Below are 19,677 nucleotides of genomic sequence, written 5' to 3' on the forward strand. Positions count from 1 at the left end.
TAAGTTTATTTATTTATTTAGAGAGGGCACAAGCAAGGGAGGGGCAGAGAGAGAGAGAGAGAGAGAGAGATTGAGGCTCACAAGCAGGCTCCACACTGTCAGTGCAGAGCCTGATGCGGGATTCGAACCCGCGACCCATGAGATCATGACCTGAGCCAAAATCAAGAGTGGGATGCTTAAGTCACTGAGCAATCCAGGCACCCCAAGGAGATGTATTTTTGCTCAATTGCTTGATTTCATTTCATTTCTTTTCTTTCTTCCCCTTTCTTTCTTTCACTTGGGTTCACAGGCCATCTACTGCAGTCTCTTCCTTGTGTCAGAGTTTAATCATCTTTCCCATATTTTGGCCTCAACATGTCCCCAGATGGAGGAGGGTTTGGAGAGTCCTGCCTCATTCTGCACAGTGGGTCTCTGGCCTTGGGTGGCAGATCTTGCCTTCGTGCCTTCTTTCGACGGACACCCTTGCTGCCTCTCTTTCTCTCCACCCTGCTGTCCATACCGAGCTGGAATGACCCTCCTTTACATTAAGTCGGAGCATGCCTGGCCTCCCCCTCCCCAACTGTTTAGTAGCTTACCTCTAGCCTGAGGAGAAAATCCCACACTCTGTTCTGGGGGCTGCAAGTTTCTAATGCGTCTTCTCATTGGCAGCATTCTCTTTCTGCGTCATACCCAGGTTCATTACTGCCTGGAGACCTTCTTACCTGCGTTTCTCTGGGGCTTGGAATGCATCTCCCCTAGATCTTAATGCCCTTGTGTCTTCATCAGACAGACATTTCCTGATCGCCCCTCTGTGTTGCCTCACCCGTCCTCATTGACTTGCTCAGTGGCCCCGTGCCTGGCGCTATTCCAAGTATTTGCATTAACTCACTGAATTCTCACCACAGCCGTGTGAGGTCAAGCCTACTGTCCTTCCCGTTTTAGAAATGAAGATATCGAGGAATGCTCTAGGCTCAACAGTGCGTAGTGAAACTGGGGTTTCGAACTCAGGAGGCCGCCTGGCTCCTGCTTCCTTTGCTTCTGCTTTGGTGTTTTGCTGGATGACTAACATTTGCCTCGTTTATCTAGTTGTTTGGGTTTTTGTTGCTGTTTGTTTGCTTACTTACTGTCTCCTTTAGAATGTAAGCCTCGTGACAGGTGGGATCTTACACGTCTCGTTCACTGTCGTATCCCAGCACCTCGAATTACCACATAGTTGGTGCTTGGAAAAGGTTGGGGGCACGAGGGACCTCTGCAGACGGGTCCTTCCCCTTACGTGTCTGCAGCACTTGGTAGAACCCTCCGTGGCTGTGCTTACAACATGTCTGGTCTGTTACCAGTGGCCCCCACCTCTGGTACTCCAGACCCCGCGTTCCTCTAACGTGGGGTCGCGTTATTTCTGAGGAGGCCTCATGGCCCAGCACAGCGCCAGGTACACAGAGTGTACCCAGGAAATGTTTATGGTATTCACGGCCTCTGGATACTGCTTTTAGAGGCTGTAAAATGAAAACCTTAACATTCTTGCCGGAAAAATGCAGGTTTGGGGGCAGATGCCCACTTCTCCAAAGATTTCACAGCTTCTTCGCACTTTGAAGAGAAACGGACCCTATCTTTGGGCAATTGAGTGACTAATTTTTCATTATTACTAACAATGGCTAACATTAGCACCGCAGTTTATAAGTGACAAGGTCCGTAATTTCATTTGAAGATGAAATGTATATTCATGACTCACGACTATGGTCTTTTAACACGAAATTTGCCGTCGGTAGAATGAAGAAGCTCAGAGAGGTTAAGTCACTAACACAGGTCACACAGCGAGTGGGAGACAAAGCTGGGATTTCATTTACTCATTCGACAGACATTTGTGGAGCACCCTCCATGTGCCTTGTATAGGCCAGGTGTGGAGGATGCGGCAGGGAGCAAAGTGACCGAGGGTCTTGCTTTCAAGGAGGGTACCTTTTAAGCAGGGGGAGGTAGACGCTGGGCAGGTGTACGGAGAAGTGACAGGTAGGTGAAGACGCCGCACCAGGGATCTGTGTTAGAGAATGATCTGGGGTGCAGCACTTATAAGGCGGGAGTTCGGGGAGGCCCCTCTGGGGAGGTGACATTTGAGCAGAGACTGGAGGATGAGAGGGAGCAGGCAGGGGAGAGGCAGGGGAACAGCTTTCTGGCAGAGAGAACAGGCCCTTTCTGTTCCCTTATGTGACCTTCCGAGGAGGAAGGACCCATTCTTGTGTGCTGGGGCGTCAAGGGACCCTCTTAGTCATTCATCTGCTACAGCCTTCACTCCAGACCAGGTGTCTCCTTGTCTGGCTGATTGCCGTTCTCTCTGCTTGGATGTGCCCTGTGACGGGGAGCTCATTCCTCTGCCGATGCCACTTTACCCTCTATGGACTTCTGTGTGGTAAACATTTTCAGCTCCTTTGTCTATTTCTTGGCGTCACCTCAAGTGCCACTTGGTCCTCGTTTCCCCATTGTCAGCATTCTAACAAAACGGCCACTTCGGAATCGCTCTTCTCCTCTCCTCCGGGACCTCTCTGATTCCTGCTTGGTTTCCACCCTCCTTTTTGGGGATTTCTTAACCTCCTTCTGTTCACACCCACCCTTCACGCGAACACACTCTCTCTCCTCTAACCTCTCTGGCAGCCCCATCTTCTTGGAGCCAGGACGGATGAGCTACTTCTCAGCTGCTGGCTGGGGCATCTTCTTTGAGTCGACCAGCCCACATTCTTTCCAGGGTCTGGATTCTGGAAATTCTGGGTTCTGCCATTCCTTCTTCCTCAGGGCCTCCCCTCAGGGCCTGCTTGGAAGGCATGTATGTTCTTTGCTGAGTTTTCAGCTGTGGGTCAAATGTCACTTCTTCGGGGGCATCTTTCTTCCTCTTCCTGCCCTGTGCTTCCCCTTAACACTTGTGGCAATGATAATTAAGTGATTATGTATGTACCTATTTGATCCACGTGTCTCTTCCGTCACACGGAGCACCCCGAGAAGATGGAGAGAGGACTCGTATCCCCAGGTGCTAGAACAGGGCTTGACATGGAGTAGGTGCCCGTAAATATTTGTTGACTAAGTCAGTGGATAAGAGGGTCAAAATTGGTATGAGATCATTCATTCAATGGGTGTCACTGAGAGCCACCCCTTTGCAGCAAGACCCTGTGTATGTAACGATTGGTAGTGAGATTCTTGTCTCCTGGTCTGAGTCAGTGACTGCAAAACAATTTCTAGACTGGAGAAAGGGAAAGCTGTAGGTGACTGCCGGACCCTCCATATACCTCCCCCCATGTCATGTCTAGAAGTGAGAGGCGCCCTTGTTACTGTTTTCTGATCAGCCTTTTGTGCTATCCTGCCCTGTCCCTTCCAGATAAAGCAAAGGCATTTTCTTTCTTTCTTTGTTTTCACTTGAAAGAGGGAAAGAGAGGGAGAGAGGCACAGGGAGAGAGAGAGAAAGAGAGAGAGAGAGAGAGAGAGAGAGAGAGAGAGAGAATCTTAAGCAGGCTCCATGCTCAGTGTGGAGACAGACACGGGACTCAATCCCATAATCCTGAGATCATGACCTGAGCTGGAATTGAGTCAGATGCCCAACTGACTGAGCCACCCAGGGGCCCCACAAAGGCATTTTCTAATAGGAACCTCTAATATCTTAAAGAGGAAAGTAGTATTTTTGACTGTTGACTGTATATGCCAGGCGCTGTGTTAGTGCTTTACGTAATTAATTAACATGATTTTTTTTTAAGATTAAAAATTTTTTTAATATCCATTTATTTTTGAGAGGGAGAGAGACAGAGCGCAAGTGGGGGAGGGGCAGAGAGAGAGACACAGAATCCAAAGCAGGCTCCAGGCTCCGAGGCAGCTGTCAGCACAGAGCCCGATGCAGGGCTCGAACCCACGAACTGTGAGATCATGCCCTGAGCCGAAGTCGGACACTGAACTGACTGAGCCACCCAGGCACCCGTGATTAATTACATAATTAATCATCTCTTTGATTCTTTCCAAGAGTTCAACCCTCCCATCAATATGGGTAGGGAGAAGCAGGCTCCGCCCACTTGGATACTTGGTCCGAGGAGTAACAGCCACTGTTTGAGAGCAGTTTTGTGGCTTCAAAAGCTCCCATCCCTGGGGCGCCTGAGTGGCTCAGTCGGTTAAGCATCCGACTCTTGATTTCAGCTCAGGTCATGATCTCAACAGTTTGCGGGTTCAAACCCTGCATCGGGCTCTGCACTGACAGTGCAGAGCCTGCTGGGGATTCTTTTCCTCCCCTCTGTCTGCCCCCCTCCCACTCACACTGCCTCTGTCTCTCTTGAAAATAAATAAACATTAAAACAACAACCACCATCACCTCCCATCCCTTACAGGGTGGTGGGGAAGACCTTCCCTGAGGTTTGGGAGGTTCTCTTTCTCGCTCCCTCCCACTGTCTCTTGCCTCTGCGATCTCTAATTTACTCAGACCCTTCCTATCTTGAAGATCAGTGAGGGCTCCAGAAGTTCCCCACAGGAGGGGCTGTGCAACAGGGATCTGGTCTGGAAGCTGTGTTTGTACCATAGAGGCCCCGTTTTCACTGAGGCACACTTACCGGGGGAAGGCACTCCGGAGCTTGTGAAGGGGCTTCCCCCTAAGACATCTCTTTGGCAAAACTGCTGAGCACCCAGACGGAACGAAATTGGAAAAAGAGGAAGGGACGAGTGAACAACCATTGATTTCTTGAATGCTGCCTCCGCGCGAGCATCTTGTGTGTTTCGATCATTCTAGACTGTGAGGGAAAGAGTTGTCAGGGATCTGTGGTGTGCTCCGGGATCTCGACTAGATGTAGGGTGAGCATATAATTTACCATCCATGTTGGGGCCCTCTGGGGAGACAAAGGGGCCACTGTCGAAAATTGCACCAGACCGAAGGTATAAATTGGGACTGCCCTGTGCCAACTGGGAGGTCTGGTCACCCTCGGCAGGAGGGAGATCAGATGCCCTCTGTTCCGGTCATCTATTACTGGGTGACACCTCCCTCCAAAATTTGGCAGCTGAAAGCCACAATAATCCTTTTGTTGTCTCTGTTGGCTTCTGTAGGCCAGGAATTTGGGAAGGGGTTGTCTAGTTCTAGCCTGGGGCCTCCCGGGCCGTATTAGTTAGGTGCAGATGGGGTAGCTGGAGGCTAGCTAGAACCTTCTCTCTCTCTGTGCCTCTGTCTCCATTTAGCCTTGGAGCCTCGCTTTATGGTGAGTCCGAGCTTTCTCACAACATGGCGGCCCCGGGGCAGTCAGACGACATACACGGGGGCCGAAGATGTCTGGAACAGGTATTCTGACTAACAAGCTGGCAGCTGCATGGCCCTCTACAACCCGGTCTCAGAAGTCAGGCGGCCCTTCTGTTGGTTACCAGCGAGTCACAGGCGCAAGGTTCTAGAAGAGCGCGTGGAGTGAGAGATGTTGTCGTGACCCGTCTGAGGAGCCTAAAATCTGCTACAGATGCACCTAGCCTTTTCTAAGAGTAACCAGTTGGTTGTCTGCAAAGGTGTGACTGAAGAGTTTAGGGCAGAGCAAAAGCCAGAGTTTCGGAGGAAGTCTGGTCGGGAGGAGGCCTGGGCTGTGATCGTGGTTTGTCAAGGGAAATCTGCTCAGAGGAGTGAATGAACTTTTGGGAAGGGGAGAGTCACAGAGCCGGAGGCCTGGCGTTGTCCAGGGTGTGGGTTCTTGGCCGCACTGGCCGGAGCAGCAGCCACCACCCCCCCCCCCCCCCCCCCCCCCCCCCCCGCCATGTCCCTGGGCAAGGCCGTCCCCTCAAGCCGCCTCTGCTGAGAAATGCTTCTTCTGAATAATCCCGTTACTTGTTCCCACTCCCTCCCACCAAGCAGCCCCGCAAGACCATGGACCCGTACGGAGCTTTCCCTGCCGGGAAGCACAGGCTGGTCAGGCTAACATTTCTTGTGCTCTCCGTTAATAGATGGATCGTCTGGTGATGCGTCAGCCTCCCAAGATTGGCTAAGGGGAGTCTGGCCCTGCCTGGCGTGCGGGTGTATCCCAGACTGTTCTGACGGATTCACCAAGGTCGGCCGGTGGTGATCTGTCCGTGTGGCCGGCGCTTTTTCCAGCGCGCATCCACCTGCACCTCCTCGTGTGCCTTCTGTGAACCACCACGGGGGTTATCACCCCACTTTCTAGATGAGAAGGCCGAGGTGCAGTGAGGAGGCACGTTTTGCCCGCGGTCAGGCCGCCGGTAAAGGTGCGGTTGGAACAGCGGTCCAGGTGTGCGTGCAAACCGCAAACCTCTTCATGAAGGTCGGGGCACGCACCCGATGGCAAACCCGTCGGACGGTGTGCTGGGAGGAAGGGAAGCCTTGAGTCACCAGCTCACGCCAGCCTCCTGAGAGCCCTGTGGCCCCAACAAATTCGTAAAAATAGAAAACCTGGAGGGATTAAAGCCCCAAAGGACGCTTCAAGTCCCCCGCGGGAAAGGGAGGCTTGCCGTATGTTTTCTGATGGTCTGCATTCAAATTTATTTTTTTTTATCTCAGCTGGATGTACACTCACCCATCACAGGATCAGCTCTCAGAATAGAGAGGTACCTGTTGAATCATCCACCCCACTTCCTGCCTCGTGCGGGCATCTCTCCAAGTGCTGAGCCATCCGCTTCTCTGCTGGGGCCTGAGATATATCAGGATTTGCAGCCCTGGTGACAGGAGACAAAATAGACTCCCATTTCCTTTGGAACCATTTAGCTAGTTGAGAGAGTGCTTGATTGTTTCAATGGGATGAGCCATGAGCAATAACCAGGTCTCTCCTTGGCTCCTTCTCTCTGCCCTATGCTTGTTCTTCTTCCGGAAGCTGGGAGGTGGTGGGGACCAAGGCACACGCTGGTTTTGGCTCAGTCTGGCTCTTGAGCTAATAGGTGGCCCCCCCCCCCCCCGCCGGGACCTCAGGCCCACTTTCTGCAACACAGACGTCGTTCTCTTTCCTTCTGCCCGCCTTGGCTCCCGCTGGCCTTAGGACTAGAAACTGTGCCTGGTGGGTGCCTGGGGAGACTTGTTGGGGCTAAGTGACTGCAGGTGATATTTAAGGAGGTCTCATGGGAGATACGGTTTCAAGGCAATGAAAACAGACATCCGTGGGGACAGACTGTCTGAATTTGAATCCAGGTCACCGCTAGCTTCATGGCCTTGGGCAAGTCAGGCAACTGAGTCTCTGCTTCCTTGTCTGTTAAATGGGTGGAATCAGAGGAAGTGTAGGTAGTGAGAATTAAGTCAGATCATACGTACAGTGCTTGAAAGAGTGCCTTAATCCAGGCCAGCTGAATTAGCATGGTCACCAGAAGCCTGTGGGGCTTTGACTGGAGCGATCGATGGCCACTTGTGGGGACCCTGGCCCTGAGTTGGCCACTCAGAGTTCAGAGAGAGAACCAGTCATGAGCTCAAGTAGCTCAAAGTCTAGTGGGAAAGCAGATGTGTCTGATGCAGGAGTGCAATACCTATCAAGTGCTTAACGAACTATGTTTTGAGTAGACTTTTAAAAAACAGATTTCACATGGAAATCCAGATTTGTGGCTTCTCTTATGATCTAGCAACACTGGGTTGGCTTTCCTGCACGGTGATAAGAAGCCGGAGCAGAATAACTGTTGTAGCCTAGGCCAGGGTTTCTCTACTTTGCCCCAGTCCCCACTCTTCCCTCCTGCATCCTGTCCGCCCATATGCATGTTCAAGTGTGCTTGCTGCCTGGCCCTTTGGGAATTTGCAGACAGATTACGATGCAATGCTGTGAATGCACTGGGAGCACGATGAGGGATAATAACTCATCCGTGGGCAGTCGGGAAGAGCTTCCCAAAGGAGCCGAAGTCCCAGTTGCCTCTCTGTAATACCCGCCAATGCTGCAGAACATCCTTGTCTTTATGGCTCAAGGATGTGAATAGAGGACACAAAGTCCTCCGAGCTGGCGGGATCTCTGCCATAAAGCAACCAAGGCTCAGTGGCTTGTGTGGTCATACAGCCAGCTCGTGGCACATCCAGGCTGTCAATCAGAAGCAGCCGTGGGCCTCGGGAGTCTGCAATTTGTACTCTGGAATCTTGATTCCCTCTCTGCCACCCTCCTGCAGCATGGCCATGGGTAACTCATTTCATCTTCAACCTCGGTTTCTTCATCTGTAGGGTAGGGCTGGGGATTCTGACCTCAAGGGAGTGCTCTGGGGCCAGATAGCGAGAAAATGGGTAGGGGACACTCATAAGCTCCGAAGCGCTCTAGGCCTGTGAGAGGCATCACGATGATGGAGAAATAGCCACCTTCTTCGAACAGATTTGGTGCATCTTTTCAATGTTACGGGGACCTTGTCCCCCACCTGCTTTTGCCATTGTCTCTCCTTTGCATGTAGGAGCGTGCACAGCCTTCTTCCAGGCGTGGACCCAGAAAGGGAACGTTTTGGGATTCTCTGGCCTTGGCTGTGAACAGGACTCCAGGCGCAGAGCCCAAGGGCTCCCCTCTTTCACGAGGCTCCCACATCAAAAGGAGATGCTGAGCTAGAGCTGGGAAGGAAGCCGACCTCCCTGGGCAAGAGAGGAGAAATGTCGGTAGCTACTTTGTTTCCTTTAAGGCACCTGCCACTGCGCATCAGGGGCTACGTTCAAATCCCCGGTTAGTGCCTGGAACTATTGAGACAACGTGGCATTGTGGGCGACTACTGGATTTGGGAGTCCCGCTGTCCTGAGTGCAAATATTGACTCCTCCTTATTAGCTGAGTGTGTGCCTTTGGACAAAACTTTAAGCTTCTCTAAACCTCAGTGTCTTCATCTGCAAAATGGGCTTCTTAAAAGTACCTGTTTTTTTAGGGCTTTGTAGGAGTTAAATGACATTATGTGGTGAAGGGTTTAGCATATAGTGAACAGCTTAATAAATGCCAGATATGAATTGCTGTTATTGGAAATGGTAACAAGAAACGTACATCATGTTCGTACAGCGTTTTACCATTTAGGAACTGGTCGTGTTTTCCTTAGCCCATTTGACAGTCCCAACAACTCTTTGAGGTGGTCAGGGCAGGGATTATGACCTCGTGGCACAGGTGAGAAAACCGGAGCCCAGGGAGGGCAGAAGTCTGCTCGAGGTCACACAGCTTGTGAGTGGTAGAGCCAAGCTCAACTCTCCTTGGATGAAGGATGAGCAGTGTCATTCGCAGGGCCAGGCCAGACCACCTGCACGTGCCGTTGGGCTGCTCCTCGGGCACTCTGGTTCTTCCAAAGACCCGTTTATAGAGAAATAATCCAGTGGGTTTACCTATTTAAACCCTTGTCGTACCTATTTATACGCTGAGCCTATACCAGCTCCGGGGGTGAAGAAACTTGTCCTTGTGCCCTGGTGTCAGACTGACTTTCTTGGCATCTGTCCCCAAATGACCTCCGCGGGGGTTTCCAGCTGCCCCCTCGCACCCTGATCCATTTACCAGAATAGCCATGTGTTCTGAGCTCTGGCCACAGGATGGCGCTGCTCCCCAAGGCATGAAATGTCCAGCCCCTCACCAGGACTGCATTTCCAGGTATGAAACGTCTAAACCGCTGCTGTGTGCAAGTCACTACGGTTGCTGAGGAGAGGGCTTCGCTTATCCATTATTGTTATATAAACGACGGCAGCAAAACCAGTAACACCCGTACGGGTTGTCACGGTTTCTTGAGCAGTTTACAGAGATCACCCGGTTCCATTTGCTAAATAATCCTGGTACGTGAGATGAGGCGAGTCTTTCCACCCACGTCTGAGGAGGAGATTGAAGCTCAGCGAGGTGACAGGGCTTGTGTAAAGGCCCCGAGCAGAGTGGCCGGCGGCAGATTGAATGGGGGAGACCAGGCGTCTGCCTCCTCCGTGCCCCTACTTGTCGGTGAGGACAGGGGCTATCTTAGTTGCCTTTCTGCCCCCATTCCTTCCTGTCCCTCTCACTGAGGGCTTCAGCTGACGTCTGTGGCGGGCAGGGGAGAGGCAGGCGGGCTCCCTCAGGCCACTCAGCCTCTAGAAGCCGCAGTGCCGAATAGCTCACCAGCGCTCTCCAGACGCACTCAGGCTGAGAGGTGCAGCGTCTGGGTTGGAGCCTGTGAAGAGACTTCAAAGAGAGGCCTCTGCTTTCACTCCGAGGCCCGGGCAGGGTGTGACCGACTCACCGTGATTTGGCCCCTGAAGGCTGCCGGGTGACCAAGTGGCCAGGAATGATTCATTCATCCGTTCACTCATGTATTCGTTCAACAAACGCTTCCTAAGTGCCCGCCGTGTGCTAAGTACTAGGGACGCAGAGACCAAAAGCACAGCCCGTGTCCTCCTGGGACTTTCAGAGCAGCGGGGGAGACAGAGGGCAGAGAGCGAACGATACAGTTTGGCAGGCGTTTCTCGGAGGTCTGTTCTAAGCGTCATGTTGAGTGAGTCTACCAAGGGCAGGGGAGCAGGCCACACAGAGGAGGAAGCCTTTGGCGGGATCTTGAAGGATGAGACACGTTTGTAGATGACCAGGCAAAAGGAGCCTGGAGGTGGGGTGGGGCGGGGGCGGGGGGAGAGTCGGGGGCGATGTGCTGTCAAAAGTCATCGGGCACTTGATGGGACAGGGGGGCAGCCGGAAAGATGGGGGGCAGCCAGAGACGGGCCTCGAAAGCCATCGTGGGGACGGTGAATTTGTGTGTCATAGATGGAAGAAAACACATCAAGACTTTGAGTGATCACTCCAGGAGCTGCGCTAGGCTTGAGATCCAGAGTTGAACACTGTGGCTCTTGCCATCAGAGTTCAGAATTTCAAGGAGAACATGGCCAAAGAGAAGACCCTCAGTCACATTTGTTGAGCGCTGACCCTTTGCCAAGCATCGTGCCAACTGCTTCCTGAGCATTGGCTTGTTACCTACTTTGCAAGGCAGGTACTATTATCATCCCCACTTTTTAGCTGAAAAGCCTGAGACATGAGGTGCTTAAGTAAGTTGTCCAAGGTCATAGAACTAGTGATAGTAAGAGTCAGGACGTGTCTTTTTTTTTGCTTTTTGTTTTGTTTTGTTTTGTTTTGTTTTGTTTTTTAAAGTTTGTTTATGTCGAGGGAGATGGAGGCAGTTCAAGTGGGGAGAAGGGCAGAGAGAGAGGGAGAGAGAGAATTCTAAGTAGGCTCCGTGCTGTCAGTGCAGAGCCCGATGTGGGTCTTGAACCCATGAAACTGTGAGATCACCACCTGAGCCGAAACCAAGAGTCAGACGCTTAACCGACTAAGCCACCCAGGCATCCCGTCTTTTTTACTTTTTAATGCTCACCTTTGCTAAAACTAATTCATTAATTTTATGTAGATTTTTTTATGCATGTGGTACAAAATTCAGAAGGTGCCCAGTGAAGGCGCTTGTGGTCACATCCCTGCTTCCAGCCCTCCCTCCCCAGAAGTGAACACTCTTACTGGTTTCTGGTGTTTTTTTCTAGAGAGGTTCTATGCAGACCCAAGCCCAAAAAGTAAGAAAAGACAAGTGCGTGGCTAATCACAAGCATGGGCTTTGGGAACAGCCTGCAGGGAATTGAGTCCTGACTCTTTTGGGTGATCTTGAAGAGTGTTACCACTAAATTGTGGTTTGAGCAAGGGTCAGGAGGTCTTGGAGGGAGCGGGGGACATGCCAGAGGGCTGGACTTGGTGGGGGAGGACGCGGTGACAGGATGGAGATGAGAGAATGAGGACCAGTGGGGCCTGGAGAGAGACTTGGGTGGGGGCCAGGCTGTGGGGTGGGGGGGCCGCCACGACAGGTAGGTGTTTGGCAGGACTGGAGGTGCACTGAGAGGGAGACAGGTGGCCCGTGGGTCTGGGACAGTCCCTGTCTGAGGTCTCATGCTGACACCTGGAGGAGTTCCAGCTCATCTGGTGCACCCCGGAGCTGGGCCTCGGTCCCTGGGCTGACAGCAAGGCCATGGACTCAGGAGTCCGGGAGGTCCGGCCTGAGTGGCCAGCAGGGAATTCTGGGCAAGCCACTTCCCTCCCCAAGCTTCAGGGCCAGTGAGTGCTTCCCAGAGGTTCATCGCCCCGTTGTTCCTCACTGTGGAAGTAAAGGCAGAGTCGGTGGCGGGGGATTCCGGGGGGGGGGGGCGCAGAAGTGCCCTGGCTGGAATGGGCTGGGGGCACAGGATCCTTCTCCAGAGGTTTCCAGGCTGCATCTGAACAAGCATTCACAGTGTGCAGAGTTCTCCCAGGCAGGTGGGAGCCTATACGTAGATACAGTCTTACATGTTCGATCTAATATGTGTATAACGCGTGTAATAACATGTAATACATACATTATTTTGTTTGACCGTCCCCTGCTTCTGTTTTGAAACCAGTTTTCAAAATAACAAGCAGGTTCTCTGGTGTCCTCCCTTTTTCAGTGCTGAGATGGTCTCATCTCCGGCCCTGGGAGCCCCTTCAAGTCGACCACTGAGCCTTGTGACCCAGCCTGAGTAGTCTTTGATAACTTCCTGGCTTTCTGGAAGAACAAAATGTTCCAGATTCATCTTGTACTTTCCCTTCCCAAGTCCTGGAATCCGCCATTTCTCCGAGGAGCCCTGGCCCTGGTTCCCTTCCATGAGAAATGCCATTTGGAGGCCCCAGTCTGGGCTGGGGGGATGTGGGAAGCAGCAAGCTCGGGGCCAGGAGCCTACAGTCTGCCAGCTCCCTCCTCCTCCCCTGGGGATGGGGGATTAGAGGTCCAGTTAGGTCTTTCCAGACTCATCCGAGGCCGAGAACGAGACATGGGAAATATTCGTGCTGGGCACCCCTGGGCTGCGATGGCATGGTGGGAGCCCACGGACCTGGGTTCCGCCCCAGCTCAGCTGCTGTGTGTCGGAGTGACTCTGGGCAAGTGACTTAACCTCTCTGAGCTACGGCATCCTCATCTGTCAGATGGGGACAGTAGCACTCACCTCACGTCAGCTTGAGGATGATGTGAGACATCGCATTTAGGTTTCTGACATACGTCGCCTAGAGCAGGTACTCAGTGAATGTGAATTCCCTTCTTATCCCTCCTCGGCCATGTAACTTCAGCATCCCAGGCGGTGAGAACTGGGTTACTGGATGATTTGGGAAAGGGACAAGGGAAGAGGAAGAAATTGGGAAATAGAAGTTTGTGGACAAATAAATGGGAGGGGAGGTTCATTCAAAACAGGGAAGGTGATTTTAGTGGTCAGGTCTGTCCAACAAAGGAAGGTTCTGTCTGCTTGGGGAAGGTGGGGAGCCTCCTGTTGCCGGAGGTATACAAGTAGAGGGAGAGGGAGCATTGCGAGAGAAGTGTTTTCTTTTGAGGACTCCTGCATTGGCCGGGAGGTTGGTCCATTCACTCGGCACACTTTTGGAGTCCTACCGGTCCTTGCCCAGCCCTGTGATGGGACAGGGGATGCCAAGGTGAACGGGATACCATTCCTAGCCCAAGGAACTCCCAGTCCAGGGAATGAACTGATCTCCAAGGTCCCTCCTACTCTGCGGTTCTGGGCTTTAAAGTGTCCAAGCCTTGGAGGCAGTTGGCTGAGGATTTTCAGTGTGCGCCTTTTGGTATTGATCCACTGGAGCCGGAGCTGGCAGGAGAGGACTCCGCAGTGTTATTAGTGCGGAGGACACGCTGTAATCTGTCAGTGTCACCCTGGTCGCAGCTGGTGGGGGAGCCATCCCGCTGTTAACTCCTCCCTCCCCAGCAGCCACTGAGCGCACAACTTGTATAGCATCCCCCACCCCCGCCCAGCACCCCCATCTATCCCTTTAGGAGGGAGAATTTCTTTTTCTATTTCTCCTGGTATGAGCCCTCTGCCCCCACCAAGGACATTCCTCTGTACCTTTAGTTACCAGATTTCCCTACCAGGAGCCCGTGGGAAGAATCCTCCTCTTTCTTTGAGTCTTACCTCCGTGAGCCCTTTGCCAGTCTCTCAGGCAGAGCAATAGACTCTAAAGGACTGTCCTTGGGGAAAAAGTTTAGCCTGGTTTTCCAGCCAAGACAAGGAGAGAGACAGAGCACGGGAAGGAGGTGTGAGGTGAGCGAATGGGTCAGGGATTTGGTTCTATGGTAAGTGCTCCTTTTCAGCTGTGAGCACTCTAGCAGACTGAGTGGGTATGTACTGGGGGCTGAAGATGAAGTGAAGGGGGCCAAGAGACCACTGTTAGGGAAGTGGATTAGAATGGGGTTAGAATCGCGGTGCCAGTAGACTGCCCGGCTTACTGTCCCAGCTCCACCATATTCCTGCTGTGTGACTTTGGGCATTGATCTTAATCTCTCTGATCCTCATTTCCTCTTTTGTAAAATGGGGCTAATAAATAGGACTTACCTCACAACGTTGCTGTTAGCATTAGAATGTAAAGTGTCTACACTAATGCCTGGCGCGAAGAGGGGGGCTGGATAGATTTCAGTCGTGATTATTATTACTCTTCATTGAGCACCACCTACATCCAGGCACGACACTGGGAGCTTTCACGTTCAAGGTCTCCTTGGAGCATTCCAACTGCTAATCCCGTGTAGGGATTATTAAACCCATTTTGCAGATGAAGAAACGAAGGCTCTGTGAGGCTATCTCTTGCTTGCATCACACAGCTGGTAAAGGGTAGGGCTGGGTTTCAAACACAGGCCTTTCTAACTCTCCTGTCCATGCTCTCCCACCTGCCCTTTTCTGCTGCCCTCAAGGGACGTCCGCCCTGAGAGGCAAGGATGCTGACACTTCCATGTCGGCTCTGGCTGGGGTGCTCTTTCGGCTTTCTCTACTTTTATTTTTTTATTTCTTATTTTTTTAACGTTTATTTTATTTTTGAGAGAGAGAGAGAGAGAATGAGCAGGGGAGGGGCAGAGAGAGAGGGAGACATAGAATCCAAAGCAGGTTCCAGGCTCTGAGCTGTCAGCACAGAGCCCGATGCGGGGCTTGGACCCACGAGCTGTGAGATCATGACCTGAGCCAAAGTCAGACATTTAACCAATTAAGCCACCCAGGCACCCCAACTACTTTTATTTTTTTAATATATATTCTTTTAATCGTAATTTTTTTATTTTAGAGGGAAAGAGAGCTCGTGAGCAGGGAGAAGTGCAAGGGTCGGCAGGGGAAGAGAGAGAGAGAGAGAGAGAGAGAGAGAGAGAGAGAATCTTAAGCAGAATCCACACTCAGCAAGGAGCCTGACATGGGGCTCTATCCCACGACCCTGGGATCATGGCCTGAGCCGAAATCAAGAGTCAACTGACTGAGCCACCCAGGCTCCCCTGGAGTTCTCTACTTGTAGCCTCGAGTTGTTAATTATTATTTCATGCGTGTTTTCTCTCTTCTTCAGAGAGCGTGAGATCGAGAAACATTTTTTCTTCTCTCTAGCAACTGAAATGTTGACTTGGACCATGAAAGCTACAGAATTGACGGTGTTTCCCTTCTTGCCTTGCTTGCCAGGAAGCTTGCACTTTTTGTCGTACTGCTTCTTTCTCCCTTCCAGGGTTTTCATTTTCTACCTTTAATATTGTCTTTACTTATGGGTTTTTTACTAAAAGCTGTTCCACTCATAGAAGGAGCTGTGTAAATAGAGCTTAACTGAATGGAAAAGGGCAGATTGCAAATCCCAAGTACATAATTCAAGTAAAACTATGAGCTTTAGGAAAGGGACGTACCTTCTTTTTTTAAAAATTTATTTTTCATTAAAAAATGTTTAAAATTCACATCCAAGTTAGTTAGCATGTAGTGCAATAATGACTTCAGGAGTGGATTCCGGTGATTCATCCCCTACATATAACACCCAGTGCTCCTCCCAACAAGTGTCCTCCTTAGTGCCCCTTGCCCATTTAGCCCATCCTCCCACCCACAACCACTCCAGCAGCCCTCAGCGCGTTCTCTATATCTAAGAGTCTCTTTTGTTTTGTCCCTCTCCCTGTTTTTATAGTATTTTTGCTTCCCTTCCCTTATAAACATAAGGGAACATTTGTATCTTAAATTCCACATATAAGTGAAGTCCTATGATATTTGTCTTTCTCTGAGTAACTAATTTTGCTTAGCATAACACCCACTAGTTCTCTCCATGTTGTTGTAAATGCAAGATTTCATTCTTTTTGATTGCCGAGTGATACTCCATTGTATCTATGTACCACATCTTCTTTATCCATTCATCCATCGATGGACATTCGGGCCCTTTCCATACTTGGGCTATTGTTGATAGTGCTGCTATAAACATTGGGGTGCATGTGTCCCTTCAAAACAGCACACCTGTATTCCTTGGATAAATGCCTAGTAGTGCAATTGCTGGGTCGCAGGGTAGTTCTATTTTTAGTTTTTTGAGGCACCTCCATACTGTTGTCCAGAGTGGCTGCACCAGCTTGCATTCCCACCAGCAGTGCAGAAGGGTTCCTCTTTCTTCGCATCCTCGCCAGCATCTGTCATTGCCTGACCTGTTCATTTTAGCCATTCTGACGGGACATACCTTACTTCTATTCGCCCTGGCTCCGGCATGGTAAATTTTGCACAGAAAGCTCAGTGGTGATTTTCCCCGGCATGTGTGGGTCAGCAGCTCTCCTTGCACTAGAATAAAATCCAAAGTCCTGTCCCCCGGGGACTGACCCCTGCCCACCTCTTCCCACTCATGGGTCATCTTTTAGGTCTACTCACAGGCCAAACTCTTTTCTGTGAATTTCTGTGAAAGGAGCTTTGCACATTCTGTTCCCTCTGCTTGGGACGTTCCCTCTTCTCCCATCCCCTGTGTTTGCCGGGCTCACCCTCCTTATGCTGCAAATTTCAGCTGAAAGTATCAGTGAGAGGCCTTCACTGACCGCTCTATTTAAAGGGGTTGCGGTTTCTGAAACCACAATTACACTATATGTTAACTAACTTGGATTTAAGTAAAAAAAAAAAAAAAAAAAATGAAAGCACTGCTTTCAAAATTAAAAAAAAAAAAAGTGGGGGGAGTGGTTTGCAGTATCTAACCTTCAAAGATGGTGCCTAACGTTTCTTCACCTCTCAGCTGCATTCTACTAATCCCATCAGGAGGTGGACTCAGTTTCTCCTCCCCCTGGAACTAACCTTGGGGATTTGCTTTTTGTTTTGTTAAAATTTTTTTAAACATGTTTGTTCATTTTTGAGAGATGGAGAGAGACAGAGCATGAGTGGGGGAGGGGCAGAGAGAGAGGGAGACACAGAATCCAAAGCAGCTCCAGGCTCTGAGGCTGCCAGCACAGAGCCCCACGTGGGGCTTGAACTCATGATCTGCAGATCATGACCTGAGTTGAAGTCTGACGCTGAATCGACTGAGCCACCCAGGTGGCCCCGCTCTGATCACCAGAATATAGCAGAGGGACCTGCTGAGGCTTCTGAGTCTAGGCCCTCAGATGGGGAGCAGCTTCCAGTTTCTGCCACCTGGAATCCAGCTGCCATGCTGGGAGAGGCCCAAGACACCTGGAGGGGCCGCAGGGGGCAGAGATGAGGGGTTCGGGTCGACAGCTTCCCTGAGCTCCGAGCCAACAGTCAGCATCCACAACAGTATTGTGCGTGAGCCCGTTTGTTCATCCCAGCCCAATCAAGCCCTCAGATGATTGCATCCCCAGCCGTCATCCTGTGGAGCAGAAAAACCACCCAGCTGAGCCCTCCGAATTTTGAGGGATAATAAAATAGTTATTATTTTAAGCCACTGAGTTTTAGATGACTGAAGGAGAGGTCAACTCCTGTTTTGTTTTGTTTTGTTTTGTTTTGTTTTGTTTTTTATATCCTTGCCCCACCTGGGTGGCTCGGTTGGCTGAACATCTAACACTTGATTTCAGCTCAGGTCATGATCTTAGGGTCATGGGATCGGGCCTCCGTCGGACTCTGCACTGGCGGCACGGAGCCTGCTTGGGATTCTCTCTCTCTTTCTCTCTCTCTCTCTCTCCCCCCCTCTCTGCTTGTTTCCTGCTCACACATGCATGTGTGCACACACACTCTCTCTAAAAAATAGATAAATAAACTTGGAAAAAAGAAATCATTGCCCCAATGCATTTACTTCATAGCCCTCATGAAAATTTGTGATTACGTAATTATTTGATTCTTAACTTGCTAATTTTCCTGCTTCCCCTCTGGAACAGGAGTTACAGGAGGTTGGGACCGTGTCTCTCTTGATTACCACCATCTCCAGCATCGAGCACAGAACAGCATGTAATGGGAGCTGAATGAATGAATGACTGGAAAGCATCAGGATGGTCCTCTAATGCCTCTGGGAATCAGGCTGGGGCATCACCAGGAAGGAGGTGGGTATGACTCAAGCCTTAGCTCTGGAGGGCTTTTGCAACTCAGAACTGCGAAGCCTTTCCTGACACGACCCTGGCACCCCAGACCCCCTGGTCCCTGCCAGCGAGAACTACCCCTCCCTCCGCCTTGCTCTTCTGTGCCTTGTGGGGCCGTCCATTAAGGCACCTGCGACTCTGTGTGCTTTTGTGTGTGTAGATGATGCAGACAGGACAGAGTAGTCGGTGTGGTGTAGGACTCTGGACCCAGAGACCCCGATGTTTGACCCTGTGCTCTGTCACACTGTGGTATCTCTTTGTGCCATGGCTACATTTTTTTGAGTGTTCACTTACGTAAGTGTTTATAGGTATCAGGCACTGTTCTAATGCTTTTAATTCATTTATGCCCCCTAGCAATCTTATCAGATAGGTGCTGTTATTATTATTTTCCTTTTACAGATGAGGAAACGGACTCATAGGTAATTTGCCCGAGGTTAGGCTGAGAGTAAGTGTCTAGAGCCTGGCAGTGGATTGAACCTGGCAGTGAGAATCCAGGACCTACCCTCTTAACCCGCATACCTTTCTGCCTTTCTGGGCCTCAGTTTCCATATCTGTAAAGGGGGTAGTAACACCTGCTTCACAGGACTGCGATGATACATGATTTCATAGTGCCAGGCGTATTGTAGGCTCTCTCTAAATGCCAGTTTGCTGTGGTGAGACAGATAACTTAAGCTTTCTGCAGGAAAGTTCCTGTCCTTGTCTTGTCTGTACGCTCGGGACCAAGATCAAGGACTGGTAGAGTGGACGTGGTCAATAAACCTGACAGACCGAACGAATATGTTTGTGTGAATGGTTCTAATTCCAGAAGCGCGTGCCGTGTGTGTGCACATGCCCATAAAAATACGTATGTGGACACACATAGGCTCACATGCTGTGTGTGTGTTGGGGGGGGTAGGGTTGCGTCTTGAAGGTGTGCATGAGTGAACCTATATGCACACACCATATCTACACATTTGTGGAATGATATGCCGGCAAATGCTTGATAATCAGCTCTTTGTTAAAAAAAAGAAAAAAATCCCTGGGGCGCCCGGGGGGCCCAGTTGATGAAGCGTCCTGCTGTTGACTTCAGCTTAGGTCATGATCTCACGGTTCGTGGCTTTGAGCCCCGTGCCGGGCTCCATGCTGACAGTGCAGAGCCTGCTAGGGATTCTCTCTCCCTCTTTCTCTGCCCCTTCCCGGCTCATGCTCTCTCTCTCACAATAAATGAACTTAAAAAAAATCCCCCATTTACAGCAGTTGCCCACTCCCTTTTCAAGGTGCCAGGGTGGCCTCCTGGAGAGCTGAGAGGGGATACGCGTAGCCCACCTGTAGGAGGCAGTCCCAGCACACCACTGGCTGCTGGCTGTCCGTCTGCGACAGCCTGTGGCTGAGAAGGCAGCCGGCAAAGTTCCTCAGGCCTGGGAGAAGTCTCCGCATGTGGCCCAGAGAGGCCTCTTCCAGAGCCCGTGCACCAGGGGAGCCAGTGGTCGTTGGTACCCAGCCAGCTCTCTCTGTGATTGGCCTGGAAGCCAGTCCAA

The 19,677-nt window shown here is 51.0% G+C and overlaps 1 long non-coding RNA gene across 9 annotated transcripts in view; it reads left to right on the plus strand.

Annotated features, from left to right (window-relative positions):
• Positions 1-19,677, plus strand: part of LOC123591471 — a 107,841-nt gene that overhangs the window by 2,724 nt on the left and 85,440 nt on the right. For 8 of the 9 annotated variants that reach the window (XR_006709349.1, XR_006709353.1, XR_006709346.1 and 5 more), the window contains exons 2-3: positions 5,164-9,477; positions 17,963-18,124. This is a non-coding gene — a long non-coding RNA (uncharacterized LOC123591471). The remainder of the gene's footprint in view (positions 1-5,163; positions 9,478-17,962; positions 18,125-19,677) is intronic. The other variant, XR_006709347.1, reaches the window with a different exon arrangement.

Source organism: Leopardus geoffroyi, chromosome B4, assembly GCF_018350155.1.
Source record: "Leopardus geoffroyi isolate Oge1 chromosome B4, O.geoffroyi_Oge1_pat1.0, whole genome shotgun sequence".
NCBI classification, from domain to species: Eukaryota; Metazoa; Chordata; class Mammalia; order Carnivora; family Felidae; genus Leopardus; species Leopardus geoffroyi.